Here is a 19,941-nt window from a genome sequence, read left to right on the forward strand (position 1 = left end):
AAGTTTTCCCTTTCGGTCCCTTTTAAATCTTTCCCCTTTCACTCTAAACCCATTCCCTCTAGTCCTAACAACATCCTGATAAATCATTTCTGATAGAGTTGTCAACGTTTCGGGTAGAACCCTTCTTCAGTCCTGAGGGATAATACCTGAAATGCTAACTTCTCCACCTCCTGGTGCTGCCTGCCTTGTTGTGCCCAGCCTCCTGATTGTCTATTTTAGATTCCAGCATCTGCAGTTTTTTATTTTGTCTCTAACAGATGGTGGAGCAGATTCGATGGGTCAAAATATCCTAACTTCTGCTCCAATAGTCTTGTGTTCGTAGGTTTGTGCGGGTCCTGGGCTCAATGAGCAGCAGCGCCCACTGGAAGCAACGTTCACAGAATCATAGAATCACTACAGTGAGGAAACAGGTCCTTCTGCCCAACAAGTTCAGAGCGACCCTTTGAAGAGTAACTCACCCAGATACATTTTCCTACCCTATCACTCTGCTCTACCCCTAACTAAGGCACCACACCTACACATTCATCAACACTATGGGACTATTTAGCTTGGCCAATTCGCCCAAACATGCGCACGTTTGGACTTTGGGAAGACACTGCAACATGCAGAGGAAACCCACGCAGACACAGCGGGGAATTACATGCAAACGCCACACTGACAGTCACCCTGAGGATGGAATTAAATCTGGGTCCCTGGCGCTATGAGGCAGCAGTGCTAACCACTGAGCCAGCACCCCCACTCCCCCAGTAGAAAACAAAAAAGCCTACCAACTCTCCCACTACCCCCACTGTCAGAAAGGGCAGGAGGTTCTGTCCTGGGGGTGACCCTCAGCAGCGTTACCGGCAGAATCTGATTGTTAGGAGCATTGGTGCCTCCGCTGGTGCTTGTTCAAGCTGCAGGACATTGTGAACCTCTGCCCACACTCGGGGCAGGCAAACGGCCTCTCCCCAGTGTGGACCCGCTGGTACGTCAGTAGAGTGGAGGAGACAGCAAAGCCCTTCTCGCACTCGAGGCAGGTGAATGGCCTCTCTCCAGTGTGGACACACCGGTGTGTCAGCAGGTGGGAGGGTTGGGTAAAGCCCTACCCGCACACAGAGCAGCTGAAGGGCCTTTCCCCAGTGTGGACCCGCTGGTGCTTCAGCAGGTCGGAAGAGCGTGTAAAGCACTTCCCGCAGACAGAGCAGGTGAATGGTCTCTCGCCGGTGTGGACCCGCTGGTGGGTCAGCAGGTCAGAGGAATCGCTGAAGGCCTTCCCACATTTGGGGCAGGGGAAGGGCTTCTCACCGGTGTGGACCCGCCGGTGAATCACGAGGTGGGAGAAGCGAGTGAACACCTTCCCACAATCGGGGCAGCGGAAGGGCCTCTCCCCTGTGTGCACCCACTGGTGCCTCATCAGGGCGGAGGAATCGTTGAATGCCTTCCCACACTTGAGGCAGCTGAAGGGCCTCTACCCTGTGTGAACCCGCAAGTGCCTCAGCCGGGCGGTGGAATCGCTGAAGCTCTTCCTGCACTCAGGGCAGCTGAAGGGCCTCTCCGCTGTGTGCACCCGCCGGTGCCTCAGCAGGGCGGAGGAATCACTGAAGGCCTTCCCACACTCAGGACACGAGAATGGCTTCTCCCTGGTGTGACTGCGCCGATGTGTCTCCAGGGCAGACGGGACATGGAAGCCTTTCCCGCAGTCGCCACACTTCCATGGTTTCTCCATGGCCGAAGCTACAGTTGCACACAAACGCGTGTATGTCCCCTCCCTGCCTTGAATTCCTCTTTTCAGGCCAGATAACTGTTTCAAGCTCGACACTCAGTGCGTTGCTGCAACAGTAGGGGCTCTCTTCCAGTCCCACTGATGCTGAAAACGTACTGAAACAGGAACCAATTGGATCACAGTTGAAAATTGTTGCAGTCCTGATGGATTGAGTGACTCACAAATGCTGGAGAATCAGAGTCGAAAACTGCAGGTCAGGCAGCATCTGAGGAGCAGGAGAGTCAATGGTTCAGGCATATGCCTTTCATCTGTTGATTTTGAAACTTCATCTTCATATCAAATATCCTGAAAAGAGATTACAAAAGTCATCACTGTCAGTCCAGGGGAGAAATTCAGAACATGCAATTCTACTTTCTGCAGAACATTCTTTTCTTTTGTTATTCCACAAAACTGAAAGCACCATCCTTCTCTCTCTCTCCCTCTATTCTCACTCCATTCTAATTCTCCTGAAAGTGCTGATTCAGGATCTGACAGGGACAGAAGAGCAGAACAGTCACAACTGACATCTTTCTGAATTTTGGATCCCTCCACCTGAAAATTAATATCTTCCACGACATTGGGATCCTGTTGAGAGTGAGCAGGTCTGATTTTTGGTAGTAAAAATTAGAGTGCGTTACATTGTGGAAACAGGCCCTTTGGGCCAACAAGTCCACACGGCCCCGCCGAAGCGCAACCCACCCATACCCCTAACCTAACACTGCGGGAAATTTAGCATGGCCAATTCACCTAAACTGCATATTTTTGGATTGTGGGAGGAAATCGGAGCACCCGGAGGAAACCCACGCAGACACGGGGAGAACGTGCAAACTCCACCGAGGTCTCTGGCGGTGTGAGGCAGCAGTGCTAACCACTGTGCTACCGTGCCGCCCTTGCGTGTAGTGTGTAAATTCAGGATGAACCTGCAATGCAACTTCTTGGCAATCAATCAGACACAAAATGGTTAACGTGCCCCCACAGGAGTTTTAGAATGAAACATCAAGGCTATGACACCAGAGAGAAATTGAACAGATTGGCGTGGCAAACCAGAGTCATCTAGATATACAGCACAGAAACAGGTCCTTTGGTCCACTGGTCTATGCTGACCAGATATCCTCGCTGAATCTGGTCTCATTTGCCAGCATTTGGCCCATATCCCTCTAAACCCTTCCTATTCATAAACCGATCCAGATGCCTTTTAAATGTGTCATAATTATACCAGCATCTACTACTTCCTCTAGCAGCTCTTTCCTTACACGTGCAATCTTCTGCATGAATTGCCCCTTAGGTTCCTTTTAAATTCCTCGCCCCCTCCCCGGGCCACCTCACCCTTAACCTATTACTCTATAGTTCTACACTCCCAGAGAAAAGACCTTGTCTATTTACCCTATCCATCCCGCTCTTGATTTTATAAACAATGGAAGCATCAACGGCTGAGGGCGGGGATGGGGAGGCGGGGTGGGGAAAGGAAGCCGAATGTGCTGGAGCCAACGCGGAAGAAGAGGACTCAAAACCTTGAAGCTGCAATGGGGAATACTGCATGTGCTGTACTTGTACCTGTTGATTTTATTTGTGGGAATCAAGTGCATTTTAAAAATAAAAACAAACAAGATATCTATCCCTCCCCTTTCACAATCTACTAATGCTGTCCTGGAAACAGAGTGAGAGAATTGGGAGCAGGTGTTGGCCATTTGAGCCTGCACCAACATTGAACACATCATAACTGAATATGAATATACCTACAGTCAGGTGGATAGATTGGGTTTTCTTTCACTGGAGCAGAGGAGATTGAGTGGTGACCTTATAGAGGATTATAATATCATGAAGGGTACAGATGAGGTGAAAGGCAGGTGTCCTTTCCCTAGGGTGGGGCTTTCAAAATTAGGGAGCAAATTTTGAAGGGGAGAGGAGAAAGATTTTAAAAAGACATGAAGAGCTCCATTGTTTTCACACAGAGAGTGGTTTGTGTGTGGAATGGGTGTCCAAAGGGAGTAGTGGATGCTTGTACAGTGACAATGTTTAAATGACATTTGGAAATGGACATGAATAGGAAAGGTCCAGAGGGATATGGGCCAATCACTGGCAGATGGGACTAGTTGGGTTTGAGAACATAGTCAGCGTAGACCAGTTGGACCGAAGGGTCTGTTTCTGTGCTGTATGACCCTGTAGCTGTTCTGTACTGGTCTTAAAACCATTTTCTTGGAAACCCAAGATGGCGGTGGTTTAAGTGGTCTGCTGTGTTGGGCTCTGTGCCATACCCCCGGACATTTACACCTCCCCCCACCTCATTAACCATCCGTAGGAGAAAACAATTGCTAATATAAACTTACTGAACGTCTGGAGCTGCTATAATTGTGGTTTGACAGCTTTTGGACCAGAATGAAAGCAAATGAAGGAAAGGGGCCGACAGGGGTGCAGCAGGCAGGGCACTCCCCTACTGCATCAGGGGCGCCTGGAGCCATTGCTCAAACTCCCAGGGCAGCCCCTTTGGGTTTAATGGGGCAGCAGTTACTCTCGGAGTTTGCCAAACTCTGAGAAAAGATTGAAGCAGCGGTGGAACCACTATCTGCCACGCTGGAAAAGCTTAGTCAGGAAATTCAAATGTTGGCCCGAAGAGAATAGGCAGTGGAGGAGAGGACCGTGGCATCGGAGACCATGGCGGAGGTCTCAGGAGGAAGGATCCAAACGCTGGAAGACCAGGTTCAGGTCCTTCAGGAGCAAGCGGACGACCTGGAAAACTAAAGTAGAAGAAATATGTTACAGCTCGTGGATCTTCTGGAATACGAGGAAGGCGAAGACCTCGTTGGATTCCTGGGGCTGGAGTTGGAGTCGGGCCTGTTGAGTGTGGAGCGGGCCCACCGGATCGAAATGCGCAGGTCCGGATCGGACCTGCAGCCCCGCGTGGTCCTAGTGCGCCTCCTGCATTATAAAGAAAAACAGTGAGTGATTGAAACAGCAAGAAGACTGGGAAGAGATCCACAGGCTTTAATGCACAAAGACTCAAGAATAATATATTTTCAGGACTTCTCAGGAGCCTGGATTAAGAAAAGGGCATTTGATGAAGTTAAGAGACAATTAAGGGATCTGAACATACAATATTCCTTGAGGTCCCTGACCGTATTGCGTTACACTCATGGAGGGACGGTATATAATTTTGATTCAGCAGTAAAGGCAAAGGACTTTGCGAATTCTCTGAATTAAAGAAATCGAGTCGGGGTGAAGGCGGGAGGGACATCATTTCAGACAACGCTACGTTTTTGCCCCTTTTTTGTGGTTATTGGCTTTATACGAACTGCCTTGACAAAAACTGGAATTATTTAGTGTATCGGTCAGTTACATATTGTGTGGGGCCTTTTTCTTTTACTGCTGTCCTTTTGTTTTTGGATTGGGGGTGGCTATACCTGTGCTTAAGATGTATGGAGAAAGGGGTGTGGGGAGAAAGGCAACCATTGTTAACTCTCAGAATGTAAATAACATGTTTTTTACAATCTGTGAATTGGGGCACAGCCTCAGTTGAAAGGAGCCAGGATGGTGGCAATGGTGGGGTTTGGGGAGGGTGGGGATAAGAGATCTCTACATAATTGAGGGTTATTTGAGCGTTTGCTTAAGTTATATGTGGTGGTTAGATTTTTATTTATTGTAGTTTTTAATAGGAGCAGTTTTTAGACTTTATAGAGTTAATGTCTTTGTTGCTCACTGCACCTCGGATAAGCTTCCTCCTCTTGGGAAACCACGGGCTGCCCTGGATGACCATGGCTACTGATTCGTTCAGGTGGTGCCCCTGGAATGTAAAAGGGAGCCATTCCCCCGTTAAAAAGAAAGACGGTGCTGTCAAGCCTCAGGAAGGAAAAGGTGGACATCGCCCTGCTGCAGGGGACACATTTAACTGATAAGGAACATCTGAAACTGCAGCAAGGAGGTTATGATAGGGTATTCTTCTCCTCCTTTAGCTCCAAGTGTAGAGGAGTGGCTATACTGGAAAGAAGGAACCTCCGTTTGCAGGTAATAGAGCAAATTAAGGACAAACATGGGCTCTAATACATGGAGAAGAGTATGGCGTCCTGAATGTGTATTGTCCCCCGGTGCACCCTCTTAAATTTCTAATTGATGCAGTTGCTAAATTAATGAGTCTTGGGGTACGCCACATGATCATTGGAAAGGATTTTAATCGCCTAATAGATCCCGAGGTAGACAGGATGCCAAGGGGCCAGGCAGGTACACCTGCGCAATGTAAGCAGTTGGTGGGCATGTGCGAGGAGTTGGGATTAGTGGATGTGTGGAGGCATCTCCACCCTAATGGAAGAGACTTTACTTTCTCTTCCAACCCACACAAGTACCACATGGGAACTGACACTTTTTAATGCCATTGGATTGCTTGGACAGAACATTGGCTTGTGAAATTGGCAATATAGCTGTCTCGGACCATGTGCCAGTGTATTTATATGGTAAAATCAAGAGTGGTGGAATGGATGCACAGCACTGGTGCATGGACCCATTCCTGTTAAGGGATAGCAAATTTGTTGAGTACATCACAAGAGTTCAGAGCCATCTGGGATATCAACTCGGGTACGGCCAGTAATCCGGAAATACTGGAGGAGGCCACTAAGGCATATTTATGAGGCCTGATTATTTTTTATTCAACGACTAGAAGGACAGAAGGATGCAGAGGAAGGAGTAACAACAGATGCTGAAGACCCGTCTGCAGATAGCTGAGGAAGTATATTATAATAGGCCTTCACTGGTCAAGCTGCAGCTCTCCGGGCTGCTCCCAACTCATTGCACACACTGGGAAAAAAACGTCTGCTTTGCTCAACAAAGATTGTTTGAATTTGGAGATGAGCCACGTAGATATCTGGCTAGAAAGAAAAATGCTTCCCAATCTATTATGTCTGTTAGATAGAAGGTTGGCACAGTTACCCTTGAGTTAACGAAGATTAATGTTAGATTTAGTGAATACTTTGCAGAGTTCTATCAGTCAGAGGGAGATGAACACAGTGCAGCGAGAATGCAGGCCTTCTTTGAGATCCTGCACCTCCCTAGTATAAATGCGGAACAGGTTTCCTGTTGAATGGGCCTATGACAATACAGGAGGTGCAGGAAGCAATAAAGCATCTCCAAGGTGGCAAAGCACTGGGGTCAGATGGATTCCCAAGTAAAGTCTATAAGGAATTAATAAATGTGTTGGTGAGGCAAACACTGGGGTCAGATGGATTCCCAAGTGAATTCTATAAGGAATTAATAAATGTGTTGGCGGAGCCACCTCTGAGGATGTATAGCTATTCATATGCACAGGATTATCTTCCGCCCTCTCTTAGTGAGGCTAATATCTCCCTCATTTTAAAGAAGGAGAAAGAGCCCGAAGAATGTGCTTCATACAGACCCATTTCACTGTTGAATGTAGAATTTAAAATTCTAACCAAGACGCTGGCCCTGAGGTTGGAAAAGGTGTTGTTCTGTATTGTGAAAGAAGATCAGATGGGTTTTGTAAAGGGCCGTAGCTCCTCCAACAATATCAGGAGGGTACTGAACATGGTGCAGGTATGCCAGCAAAGGTTGATCCTGGGTTCAGCGGCCTCCCTAGATGCAGAAAAGGCATTTGACCAGATAGAATGGCTATACATGTTAGGGGTCCTCAAGCGCTTTGGTCTGGGGACAACCTTTGCTAGATGGGTGGTGGTGTTGTATAATGATCCGAAGGCAGCAGTCATCACAAACGGCAATAAGTCAGATAAATTAAAACCTGGGAGAGGTAGTCGCCAAGGCTGTCCTCTTTCACCGCTGCTATTTACCTTGGCCATTGAGCCATGAGCTGAGGCTATCAGGAGGGACCCTGAAATAGTGGCGCCAGGAGTGGGAATGGGGGAACATAAGATTACCCTATATGCTGATGATGTCCTTTTGTTCTTGGCCAATCTGGAGGAGTCCGTTCCTCGATTGATTCAAACAATTAATTTATTTGGCAGATTTTCGGGCTGCAAGATCAAATTTACAAAATCAGAAGCTATGCGGATGGGGGAGGGGAAGAATTAGTGGAGGTGCCTGATCTGAAGGATGGAATGCAGTTCCTGTTTAGATGGTCGTCAAAAGGGTTTTTGTATTTGGGAATTTTTATTACCCCTGCCTTCCACCAGCTGTATAAAGTTAACTATGTACAATTACTCGAGAGGATAAAGCAGGATTTGCAGCGGTGGGACGGATTACCATTATCATGGTTAGGCCGAATAACTCTGATTAAAATGAATGTTCTTCCTCGCCTGTTGTACCCCATGAGAATGCTCCTGTTGTTGCTACCCAGATGAGTATTACTGAGGCTCAATGGTTGGCTAGGTTCTTTTATTTGGTGTCGCAGCCGCCCCCTAATTAAGTTTACCAAATTGCAGTTCTCACAGGGTGAGGAGGAGTGGACCTTTTGGACTTGAAGAGATATCAAATAAGCGCTTTCTTAGCATATGTGTGTGACTGGGCACGAGGGGACTTGGGTAGATTTTGCTTGACGTTGAAGCATTGCAGTCGAGATGTCCCCTAGTTAATCTATTATTCATTGATCAAGATGAAATCCGAGACTGAGCAGTGTAAGAGTACAATCATTTTAAATACAGTGAAAGCCTGGAGGATAATGAGGCAAGACAAGGGCAATTGGCTGAAGACCTCACTGATTACCCCACTGGTGGCAGCCCAAGGATTTAAACCTGGGGCAATGGACTCTGGCTTTAAGTCATGGGAGAATAAAGGAATCTTCTGTCTGGGAGATTTATTCCAGGGTTAGGTCTTGATGTCATTTAGCCAGCTAAGTCAGAAATATGCATTGTCTAATAGGGACCTTTTCCGGTACTTTCAGCCAAGGGATTATATACAGAGGAATACCACGCTCCTGGCTCAGCATTACAGGTCAAATGTGGAATAAAGAGTACTCTGGTGTTCAGGTGCTCTTTCAGTTAGTACGTTGTATCATTTACAGAAGGGACGTACCTTAGGGGATGTGGAGGGACACTCTAGGATGTGGAATCGGGAGCTAGGATAGGATATTTCATTAGAAGTATGGCAAGATATATGGGAAAATGTAAGGAAAATTTCAATATGTAACAAAGCACAGGGCATGCAATTGAAGATTTTACATAGGACTTATGTGGTGCCAGAGAGGCTAGCTAAGTTCAAGATAGGCACATCACCAGGGTGTCCCAAATGTAAAATTAGTATAGGCACTCACACACTGCTATTGGTCATGTTGTAAGATCCAGAGATACTGGAGTGCTATAGTAAGGGAGCTGAAGGGCATCCTGGGGGATTAAAGTTAAAGTGAATCCGGTATTTCTTCTTCTGGGGTTGCCAAATTTGCCTTCTCTCGGAGAACACAGGAACAGACTGTAACATTCTTATGCACTGTGCAAGGAAGAACATTTTAATTAATTGGACGTTGGAAAACCCCCAGGGCTTATGGGGTGGCACATGCTGGTGATGGAGCATCCCCCCCCAAGATGACCTCACAAATATGGTGCACCACAAAACAGTAGTTTTACAAGACGTGGCAGCCCTTTCTAAATTATATTGATGCAGACTGATCAGCAATATTAATTAGAGCCGTGGTATAGCTGTGGGAATCAGTCTGGGCGCTCATGGGGCCCTGGGAGGGCAAGGCTGGGTGATTCAGGAGATGAGTGACAGTAATAGGGTAGTTGTTATGGGGGACTTTAACTTTCCTGATATTGATTGGGAAAGCTATAGCTCAAGTTCGTTAGATGGGTCAGTGTTTGTTCAATGTGTGCAGGAGAGTTTCCTGACACAATATGTAGACAGGCCAACAAGAGGTGAGGCCATACTGGATTTGGTTCTGGGTAACGAACCAGGCCAGGTGTTAGAATTAGAGGTAGGTGAGCACTTTGGGGATAGTGACCATAATTCGGTGATTTTTACTCTCGTGATGGAGAGGGATAAGTGTGTACTACAGGGCAAGAGTTATAGCTGGGGTCAGGGAAATTATGATGCGGTGAGGCATGACTTAGGATGTGTGGCTTGGAAAAGTAGACTCCAAGGCAAGAGTGTAAATGATATGTGGAGCTTGTTCAAGGAGCAACTATTGAGTGTCCTTGATAATTATGTACCTGTCAGGCAGGGAGGAAAGGGTCGTGCGAGGGAGCCGTGGTTTAATAAGGAATTGGAATCCCTTGTTAAATGGAAGAGGGCGGCCTATCTCAAGATGAGACGTGAAGGTTCAATTGGGGCGATTGAGAGTTATAGGGTAGCCAGGAAGGACCTGAAGAGAGAGCTAAGAGCAGCAAGGAGGGGACATGAAACGTCCTTAGTCGGTAGGATTAGGGAAAACCCTAAGGCTTTCTATAGGTATGTTAGGAATAAAAGAATGACTAGGGTAGGAATAGGTCCAGTCAAGGATAGTAGTGGGAAGTTGCGTGTGGAGGCGGAAGAGATTGGGGAGACACTGAATGAATACTTTTCTTCAGTGTTTACTCAGGAACAGGGGATTGTCGTCGATGCGAATACTGAGTCACAAATAAGTAGAATGGATGGCTTTGAGGTATGTAGAGAAGAGGTGTTGGAAATCCTGGAAAAGTTGAAAATAGATAAGTCCCCTGGACCTGATGGCATTTATCCGAGGATTCTCTGGGAAGCAAGGGAGGAGATTGCAGAGCCATTGGCCTTGATTTTTATGTCCTCTTTGTCTACAGGAGTAGTGCCAGAAGACTGGAAGATAGCAAATGTGGTTCCCTTGTTCAAAAAGGGGAGTAGGGATAACCGTAGTAACTATAGGCCGGTGAGTCTCACTTCTGTTGTGGGCAAAGTCTTAGAGAGAATTGTAAGGGATAGGATTTATGCACATCTGGATAGGAATAATGTGATCAAGGATAGTCAGCATGGTTTTGTGAAGGGCAGGTCGTGCCTCACAAACCTTATTGAATTCTTGGAAAAGGTGACGAAGGAGGTTGATGAGGGGAAAGCGGTAGATGTGGTATATATGGATTTTAGTAAGGCGTTTGATAAGGTTCCCCATGGTAGGCTACTGCAGAAAATACGGAGATATGGCATTGAGGGTGAGTTGGAGGTTTGGATTAGGAATTGGCTGGATGGAAGAAGACAGAGGGTAGTAGTTGATGGCAAAGTTTCTTCATGGAGTGCCGTCACTAGCGGTGTTCCGCAAGGATCTGTTTTGGGACCATTGCTGTTTGTCATTTTTATAAATGACCTGGAAGAGGGGTTAGAAGGTTGGGTGAGCAAGTTTGCGGATGATACGAAAGTCGGAGGAGTTGTTGACAATGAGGAAGGATGTGGCAGGTTACAGCAGGATATAGAGAAGCTGCAGAGCTGGGCAGAAAGGTGGCAAATGGAATTCAATGTAGCTAAGTGTGAGGTGATTCACTTTGGGAAGAATAACAAAAAGATGGGGTACTGGGCTAATGGTCGGATACTTGGTAGTGTGGATGAGCAGAGGGATCTTGGTGTCCATGTACACAGATCTCTGAAAGTTGCCACCCAGGTAAATAGTGCGGTGAGGAAGGCATATGGCATACTGGCTTTTATTGGTAGAGGAATTGAGTTCCGGAGTCCTGAGGTCATGATGCAGTTGTATAAGACTCTGGTGCGGCCGCATCTGGAATATTGTGTGCAGTTTTGGTCGCCATACTATAGGAAGGACGTGGAGGCACTGGAACGGGTGCAGAGGAGGTTTACCAGGATGTTGCCTGGTATGGAAGGAAGATCGTATGAGGAAAGACTGAGACACTTGGGGCTGTTTTCATTAGAGAAAAGACGGTTTAGGGGTGACTTGATTGAGGTGTACAAGATGATTAGGGGGTTAGATAGGGTTGACAGTGTGAACCTTTTCCCGCGTATGGAGTTGGGTATTACAAGGGGGCATAGCTTTAAATTAAGGGGGGTAGATATAGGACTGAAGTTAGGGGTAGGTTCTTCACTCAACGAGTCGTAAGTTCATGGAATGCCCTGCCAGTAGCAGTGGTGGACTCTCCCTCTTTATGGGCATTTAAGCGGGCATTGGATAGGTATATGGAGGATAGTGGGCTAGTATAGGTTAGGTGGCGCAACATCGAGGGCCAAAGGGCCTGTACTGCGCTGTATTCTTCTTCTTCTATGAAAAGAATACGGGTGCAATAACTGGTGCTCCCATGGATGGGAGCCTTAATGGAGGTGTGGTGAGTGAAATAGAATAAAGTAATGTGATAGAATTCAAATTAACTTAAATTATGTTTAATTTTATTTTTATTCAATTTGATTGTAGTTTAGTTTAAGCTAAGTTTGTTCCAGTAGAATAATAGGTAGCTCATTATTAATAGTATCATAATATGACATTGTTGTACTGCTATGTTTCTGTATTTTGGTATTGTTCTTTTTTGTATATGGAGGTGTTGTGAGAGATTTGAAAAAGTTTCTAATAAAAGTATATATTTTTTAAAATTTCTTGCCTTCCCCCATAACTATTTTTGACATTCAAAAGTCAGATGAACTCAGCTTTGAATATATTCAATATCTCCCTAACTACAGGAAGGCATCCCCACTTTGAACTGAATTCCTCTTGCTAATATACCACTTGCCTTGCTGATTGCTTGCTGCACCTATGTGACAACTGGCATTGACTGGAGTAGAAAGCCTGAGCAGAAGGTATCTGAGGCACATTTGTACATCCACACATCATTCCTGGTGAAGGGCTTTTGCCCAAAACGTTAACTGTTCTGCACCTCGGATGCTGTCTGACCAGCTGTGCTTTTCCAGCGCCACATTTTTCGACTCTGATTTCCGTTATCTGCAGTCCTCACTTTCTCCACATCCCAATATATCACCATTTAAACAATGTACCTCCTTCCTGTTTTTATTTCATAGGAAAGGCTATAATTTCATACTGCGTTACTACATTTACCATGTGTTTGCCAATTAAGACACATACCTGAACCAACTTTGCTGCAAGTCAAGAACTGAACACCAGAGTGAAAATATAAAATGGAAAAGGGGGTGAGAAGAGTGTGTTGTACTCACAGATGTTGGACAGAGGAAAGAAGTTGCAGTCTGGGATGAAGTTCAATCTTCATTCATAGAGAGAGGAACAGCAACACCTTCACAAGCGCATGGTCTAACTTCCGCATTCCGACATTAGAGGGGAGGCTCTCAATGGCAGGAGGACCACACTCCTTCCCGTCCTTCAGGGCTTCCCATTGGTCGATCAAGAATGTTGCGTGCCGTTTCCGCTGACAGCAAAGAGCATGCGTAGTATTTTGCTGACACCAGCGTACATGTGCAATGCTTCCTGACATCGAGAAGCATGCGCAGTATGCCCAGTGGAGATGCTGGTCCAACTGCCAATCGGAGAGAAAAAAAGCTGGAGTCAGACTTGTTTGTTTCCCTGAGGCTCAACAGTTTATTCCTTTTGCATTTTGTGTGGCTGCTCAATTTTTGAATGTCTTTTCCCCAGGGTAGAGGAAAGCCAAAACTGGAGGGGCATAGGTTTAGGGTGAGAGGGGGTTTAAATGGGACCGAACTCGTAACGTTTTCATGCAGAGCGTGGTATATGTATGGAATGAGCTGCCAGAGACAATGGTCGAGGCTGGAACAATTACAACATTTAAAAGGCATCTGGATGGGTATATGAATAGGAAGGGTTGAGAGAGATATGGGCCAAATGGTGGCAAATGGATTACCAGATTAATTTAGAATATGTGGTTGGCATGCACCGAAAAGTTTGTTTCCCTGCTCTGCAACTCTATGACTCTATTTCTAATTAATCTGAACCAACTTCGCAAGACGAGGAATTGACCATTCCATCCTTACAGCTTGTCCTCAACTGTGGCCTAATTGCACAGATTTCAATGCAAGTTTCAGAAAAATGCAGCTTTTAAAAAAAATTGAATTTGCTTTCAAACTTTACTTATGGTTTTGAAAGTATCATTTTAGCGATTCTCAATGTTAAAGATCAGCCATTTCTCACACCACACCCTCCCATCTCGCAGGTAGAGTCATCACCATCCACGCTCTCTCTATCCTTAGAAGGGCTGATACAGTGATCAAAGAGGGCTCGACGCACAAGAAAGGATGAGAATGGGGGTGCAGGTAGAGAAATTGGACGGGAAACAGAGGCTGGGCGTAGAGAGAGAGAGAAATCGACCCGGGGACAGAACATTGGAGTTAGAGAAACACTGGGGGTGCACAGGGTGGGGGCAGAGCGTTTGACAGAGAGAGAGAGAATGGGTGTGCAGAGTGTGGGGAGAGAGAATGGATGTGGGTCAGTGCGTGGGGAAAGAATGCAAGGGGGCAGAGGGTGGGGGAGAAAGAGAGCAACAATGAATGTTAGGAGAGGGTGAGGGAAGAGAGAGGGAATGGATGGAGAGCAGAGGGTGGGGAAAGAGAGAGAATGGAGGGGAGCAGAGAGTGGGAGGAGAGAGAGAATGAGTGTGGGGAGAGGGACTGGATGGAGGAAGGCAGAGGGTGGACGAGAGACTGGACTAGACAGGGGGAAGAGGGTATGGAGATAGAATGGACGGAGAGGATGGCATGTGTGTGAGAGGGGGGAAGCGAGATAGCGAGAGAGAATAGACAGGGGGCGCTGTGGGCATGATTGGATCTTGATTGAATGGGGAGTTGGTGAATGCGTCCCACCCACTCCCATCATCCCCTTCTTTGCACATGTGCAGTGCAGATTTTTGTGAATGATGCGAGAGAGAATCTGGAGCGTGAGCGCAATTCCCCTCAGATCCTGGCATCAGCAAACCACTGCTTTTCTGTTTTAAAAACTAAATAAAGATGTGGGCAATATACTGGGAATGGCAAGAAGTGACTAAGAAACTGAACCGAGAGTCAGCGCTTTCCGGTGAGGGGAGCTGGGCAAAAACAGGAGGATGGAAGGATGAATTCGAGTTGGAATCCATTGAAAGGTGGAGGAAATGGCAGACAGAGATTTCGGGTAGGAGATAGGGAAGGCTGCTCGGTACAAACTAGAATTCTCTTATCCTATTTCCTGCCCTGCACTGACAGCAATGATCTGTTTTCTCAAGGTATTAGCAGAGGAGGATTTGCTGTTCAGGCGTGCACAAAAAATTTACTCAGGGCCTGAATATCAGCAGCGTTTGAATCGAGGAGGGGAAGTTACTTCAAACATCAACGTGACTTGAGAAGCCCCGTGATTCCACACAGCCTGCGTGGGAGTGTTCCAGGGTTCTGACTGTGCAAAGAACTTTAACTCTGTAGCGAAATGTGGACTAGTGTTCTCGCTGTAGACGAGCCCTTCTTTGGATCGTTGAAGCTGCTGAGACGCAATGACCCTGTACCGTGGAAACTCTGTGGAAGCAAATTCAATTCCCCAAACGGGCTGGAGTGTCACCAGGACTGGCATGAAGCCAATCGATTCCTTCAATCCTGGAATGAAGTCCATCGATTCCTTCAATCCAAGACTGTGGGCGGCGCGGCAGTAGCTCAGTGGTTAGCACCTCTGCCTCACAGTGCCAGGGACTTGAGTTCGATCCCACCCTCATGGTGATTGTGTAGAGTTTGCACTTTTCTACCCTCCCCCCTCCCATCTGTGGGTGCTCTGGTTTCCTCCCAAGGTCCCAAAATGTGCAGCTTAGAGTGGATTGGGCATTCTAAATTCAGGGATTAGCTGTGGAGGTTATTAGGTGGGATGCTCTAACGGGGGTCAGTGTGGATTGTTGGGCCAAAGGGCCTGTTTCCACAGTGTGGGGGTTTGATGATTCCCCCATCGTGTCTGCAGCCTGGCTTCCAGCTGCATCTCTTTGAGCCGAAGGTCCTCCAGCATGTTTTCCCTAGTTTCCAGCACCCAGAACCTCCCACCTTCTGCAAATCGAAAGACAAATCCCACCCTGCCCTCTCCAATGTGTGCTAAGTAACTGCTTATTCAGTTTTAGTGGCCCAGCAGAGGCTGGAAGCCAAGTTCAGAACACATGAGGATGGCCTCAACCAGGACCTTGGGTTCATGTCACATGACAGGTAACCCCACTTCACTGTCACGCTCTCTCACACCCACACAAAGCATACACTCTCACACACGCTCACATTCACACAGATCACTCTCTCAGACACACACACACATATACACCCTCTCACAGGCTGATACTCTATCACTCACACACTTTATCAAGCACACACACACATCCTCTCATGCATGCACACTTACATATAAGGCTTTTGTGTGATTTTGAATTTGCAGAATTATATTTGCAGATACATTGTGCGCTTTTTGAGCAAAATACAATCTACAGGCAGTCAATCCATGTGAGATTTTATAAATTCCTACTTTGAAAATAGAACCAGTCTCACTCAAGATTGGGATAGAGACCTTAAGTTGTCTCGAGAATGTGTCTTCAAACAAGTTCTGGGATTTACATATTAATGAAACAAAACCTGCAACCTATTCTAAAAGATGAAAGACTTCACAACAATCTAAGTTTGTTCTATATCATTTCTGTTGCATGAAACTGCGATCTTTTGCGATAAATTCTCCTATGATCCTGCGCCACAAACACCTGATGAAGGAGCAGTGTTCCGAAAGTTAGTGCTTCCAAATAAACATGTTGGACTATAACCTGGTGTTGTATGATTTTTAACTTTGTTTCTCATGAATACATCCCACACTTCCCGGTGCTGCCAGTAAACGTTACAATGTCGATGAAATGATGCAATACCTGCAGAGATGAAAAATTTACAATTTCTAACGATATTAGCTACTCATTCACTGCTCCTTCTGATACATGACATTGGAAACTTAGTGCAAGAGGTTGAAAAGAGTGAGCAGCTTTAAAACAAAAACCTATTGGATCTCATAGCTTTCATTGACAGTCTGAGACCAGGGTTAAGTTCAAGTAACCTTTATTGTCACCCAACTTTGTTACAGCTTCAGATCTCCCCAGCAAAAAAAAAGTATATGAAAAGAAGCTTTTTTTTTAAACATCTCAAAGCTCACACACTCCTCCCAACTCCACTTCCTTTACTGTTGGTCAGCGCCGAGTTGTCCCTTTATAATTGGATCCTTGGTACAGCCTTAAGCTAAAGGAAGTATTGCCTCACTCAGCAATTTAAACCCGCACACTGTATTCATTTAAGTTACTCCCACTCATTTGCCATGGGGTGGGGGTGGGGGCAGTCAAGAGTCAACCATGCTGCTGTGGGTCTGGAGTCAGGTGTAGGTCAGACCGGGTAAAGGATGCAGTTGAGATGGCTGAGTGAATCCTTTCCCACAATGGCAGTTTCCTTTCCTAAAAGGGACATAAGTGAATTAGATGGCAGTTTCTCCCCCCAAAAATGGATTCATTATTAGATTCAGAACTCCAAATTTCTGACCGAATTCCAATCTCACCATCTGCCTCGGCGGGATTCAAACCCCGGGAATCCCCGGAACTGGGTTGATAGTCCAGTCGACAATGTCACTCAGCCGTCGCTCCTTCAATCCCCCTGCAATGGCACATGAACTCAATAGACAATAGGTGCAGGAGTAGGACACACAGCCACCACTCTCTGGGTGAAGACGTTTCTCCTCATCTCTGTCCTAAATGGCTTACCCCTTATTTTTAAGCTGCGTCCTCTGGTTCGGGACTCACCCATCAGCCGAAACATTTTTCCTGCCTCCAGAGTGTCCAATCCTTTAATAATCTTATACGTCTCAATCAGATCCCCTCTCAGTCTTCTAAACTCAAGGATATACAAGCCCAGTCGCTCCAATATTTCAACATAAGATAGTCCTGCCATTCCAGGAATTGACCTCGTGAACCTACGCTGCACTCCCTCAATAGGCAGAATGTCTTTCCTCAAATTTGGAGACCAGAACTGCACACAATATTCCCGGTGCCGTCTCACCAGGCCCTGTACAGCTGCAGAAGAAACTTTTTGCTTCTATACTCAATCCCTCTTGTAATGAAGGCCAGCATGCTATTAGCTTTCTTCACTACCTGCTGTACCTGCATGCTTGCCTTCATTGAATGGTGTACAAGAACACCCAGATTTCTTTGTACTGCCCCTTTACCTAACTTGACTCCATTTAGGTAGTAATCTGCCTTCCTGTTCTTGCCACCAAAGTGGATAACCATACATTAAACTGCATCTGCCATGCATCTGTCCACTCACCTCACCTGTCAAGGTCACCTTGTAATCTCCTAGCATCCTCCTCATATTTCACCCTGCCACCCAGCTTTGTATCATCAGCAAATTTGCTAATGTGACTATTAATACCATCTTCCATATCATTAATATATATTGTAAAAAGCTGCGGACCCAGCACTGATCCCTGCAGTAGCCCACTGGTCACCGCCTGCCATTCTGTAAGGGAGACATTTATCACTAGTCTTTGTTTCCTGTCAGCCAACCAATTTTCAATCCAAGTCAGTAGTTTGCCCCCAATACTATGCGCCCTAATTTTGCTCACTAACCTCCTATGTGGGACTTTATCAAAGGCTTTCTGAAAGTCCAGGTGCACGACATCCACTGGATCTCCCTTGTCCATCTTCAGAGTTACATCCTCAAAAAATTCCAGAACTCGCTGGTGGCTCCGCAGTTGGGAGGAGCGGGTGAAGCCATTTCCACACTGAGAGCAGATGAACGCCCTCTCCATGATATGGACCCTTTGGTAGATTACAGTGTTGATGTCTGAGTGAACGCCTTCCCGCACACAGAGCATGTGAACGGCCTCTCCCTGGTGTGGATCGGCAGGTGCCTCCACAAGTTGCCCACATGACTGAAGCTCTTCTCGCACTTAGGGCAGGTGAACGGCGCCTCTTTGCTGTGGACCTGCTGATGGGTCAGCAGGGTGTAAGAATCGACAAATCCTTTCCTGCACTCAGAGCAGGTGAACGGCCTCTTCCCCAGGTGAACCCGCTGGTGTTTCAGGACGTGGGATGCATCGACGAATCGCTGCCCACACAGAGAGCAGGAGAACGGCCTCTCCCTACTGTGAACCTGCTGGTGTGTCTGCAGGTGGGACAACTGAATGAATCATCTCCCACAATGGTGGCAGATGAACGGCCTCTCCCTGGTGTGAACTCGCTGGTGTGTCTGCAGGCTGCACAGCCAACTGAATCCCTTCCCACATACTGAGCAGGAGAACAGCGTCTCCCCAGTGAGAACGCATCTGTGGGTGTCTAGCACCAATGGGGAAGGGAACCCTTTCCCACAGTCCTCACATTTCCATGGTTTCCCCATGAGGGGAGCATTCTTTGTGTCGCACTGGGTTTGAAATTCAAAACAGAATGGATACATAGTCTCTCCCCACTGTGAGGGTTGAGATTTTGATCCCCCAAGCTGAGTAAATTGTTTGACGCATTTTTCACAGACAGCGTACTGAATCTCCCTCACTCGGATGTCTCAGTATTATTCCTGCCATACGAGTGTTCAAAATCTCTCACACAGACAAAAGCAAACATTTCTTCTTGAATTGAATGGCTGCTGATATTCAAGCCCCAATGATTCAAGTGGCTCTGTCAGAAGATGACGTATCATTTGTTTTCAGATTTCTTTCTGCATGTCTTCCTCCAAAAAAAAATCACAAATTGAGTGATCACTGTCAGTACTGTTAAATGAACATAACATCGGTGGCAATTCCTGTATATTGCCAGATGAGTGCTGACCATATATTATGCAGGACGCAGAAAACCCTCATGCAACAAGATAGCCTTCAGTGTGTTTGGAGGAAAACTTAATTTAGATCGCAATAACCTGGAACAAGCTGTCGACAAAGGTGCTGGAAATGGAGCTGAATCACGAATATGATAATGAAATGTCAAGACTGCTTGGGAAAAGAAAGCCAGTGAAGTTACTGAATGACTTCCTGCTGTCCTAGTAAATACAAAAGAGACAAGAGATATAGAACGTAACTCTATTTCTGCATTAGAAGGTGAAAAATCATAGCCACAAAGTTTTTATAACAGCCAACAATATCAGATATACACCATATGAAGCAACAGATGTCTACATTTGAAATCAATGTGCCAATCCCTTAAATACTGCTCAGTTCCATGAGAAACGACCCTTATAATTTTGAACATGAGGAAAGAAGTAAACCTTTTCCAGGGTGCAAACTCTATACTTGCCAAACCGAGGGAATACACAAGGAAAATGTCTTTGAGAAGGACAGAGAGCATCTGAGCACCTTTGGAGAGCCTGCTCCCTCCATGGAGTCACTCCAGTTGCTACATGTGAACAGTCTCCACCCAACACAACCCCCCACCCACGCCTCTCTCTCTCCCCCT

At 46.4% G+C, this 19,941-nt stretch overlaps 1 pseudogene; it reads right to left on the reverse strand.

Annotated features, from left to right (window-relative positions):
- Window positions 1-790: 790 nt before the first annotated feature.
- Window positions 791-18,895, reverse strand: LOC148143376 (uncharacterized; annotated as a pseudogene).
- Window positions 18,896-19,941: the final 1,046 nt, after the last annotated feature.

The sequence above is a fragment of the Chiloscyllium plagiosum genome, unplaced genomic scaffold, assembly GCF_037043375.1.
Source record: "Chiloscyllium plagiosum isolate Xiang-an unplaced genomic scaffold, Cpla_swu_hap1 HiC_scaffold_27, whole genome shotgun sequence".
Taxonomy (NCBI): domain Eukaryota; kingdom Metazoa; phylum Chordata; class Chondrichthyes; order Orectolobiformes; family Hemiscylliidae; genus Chiloscyllium; species Chiloscyllium plagiosum.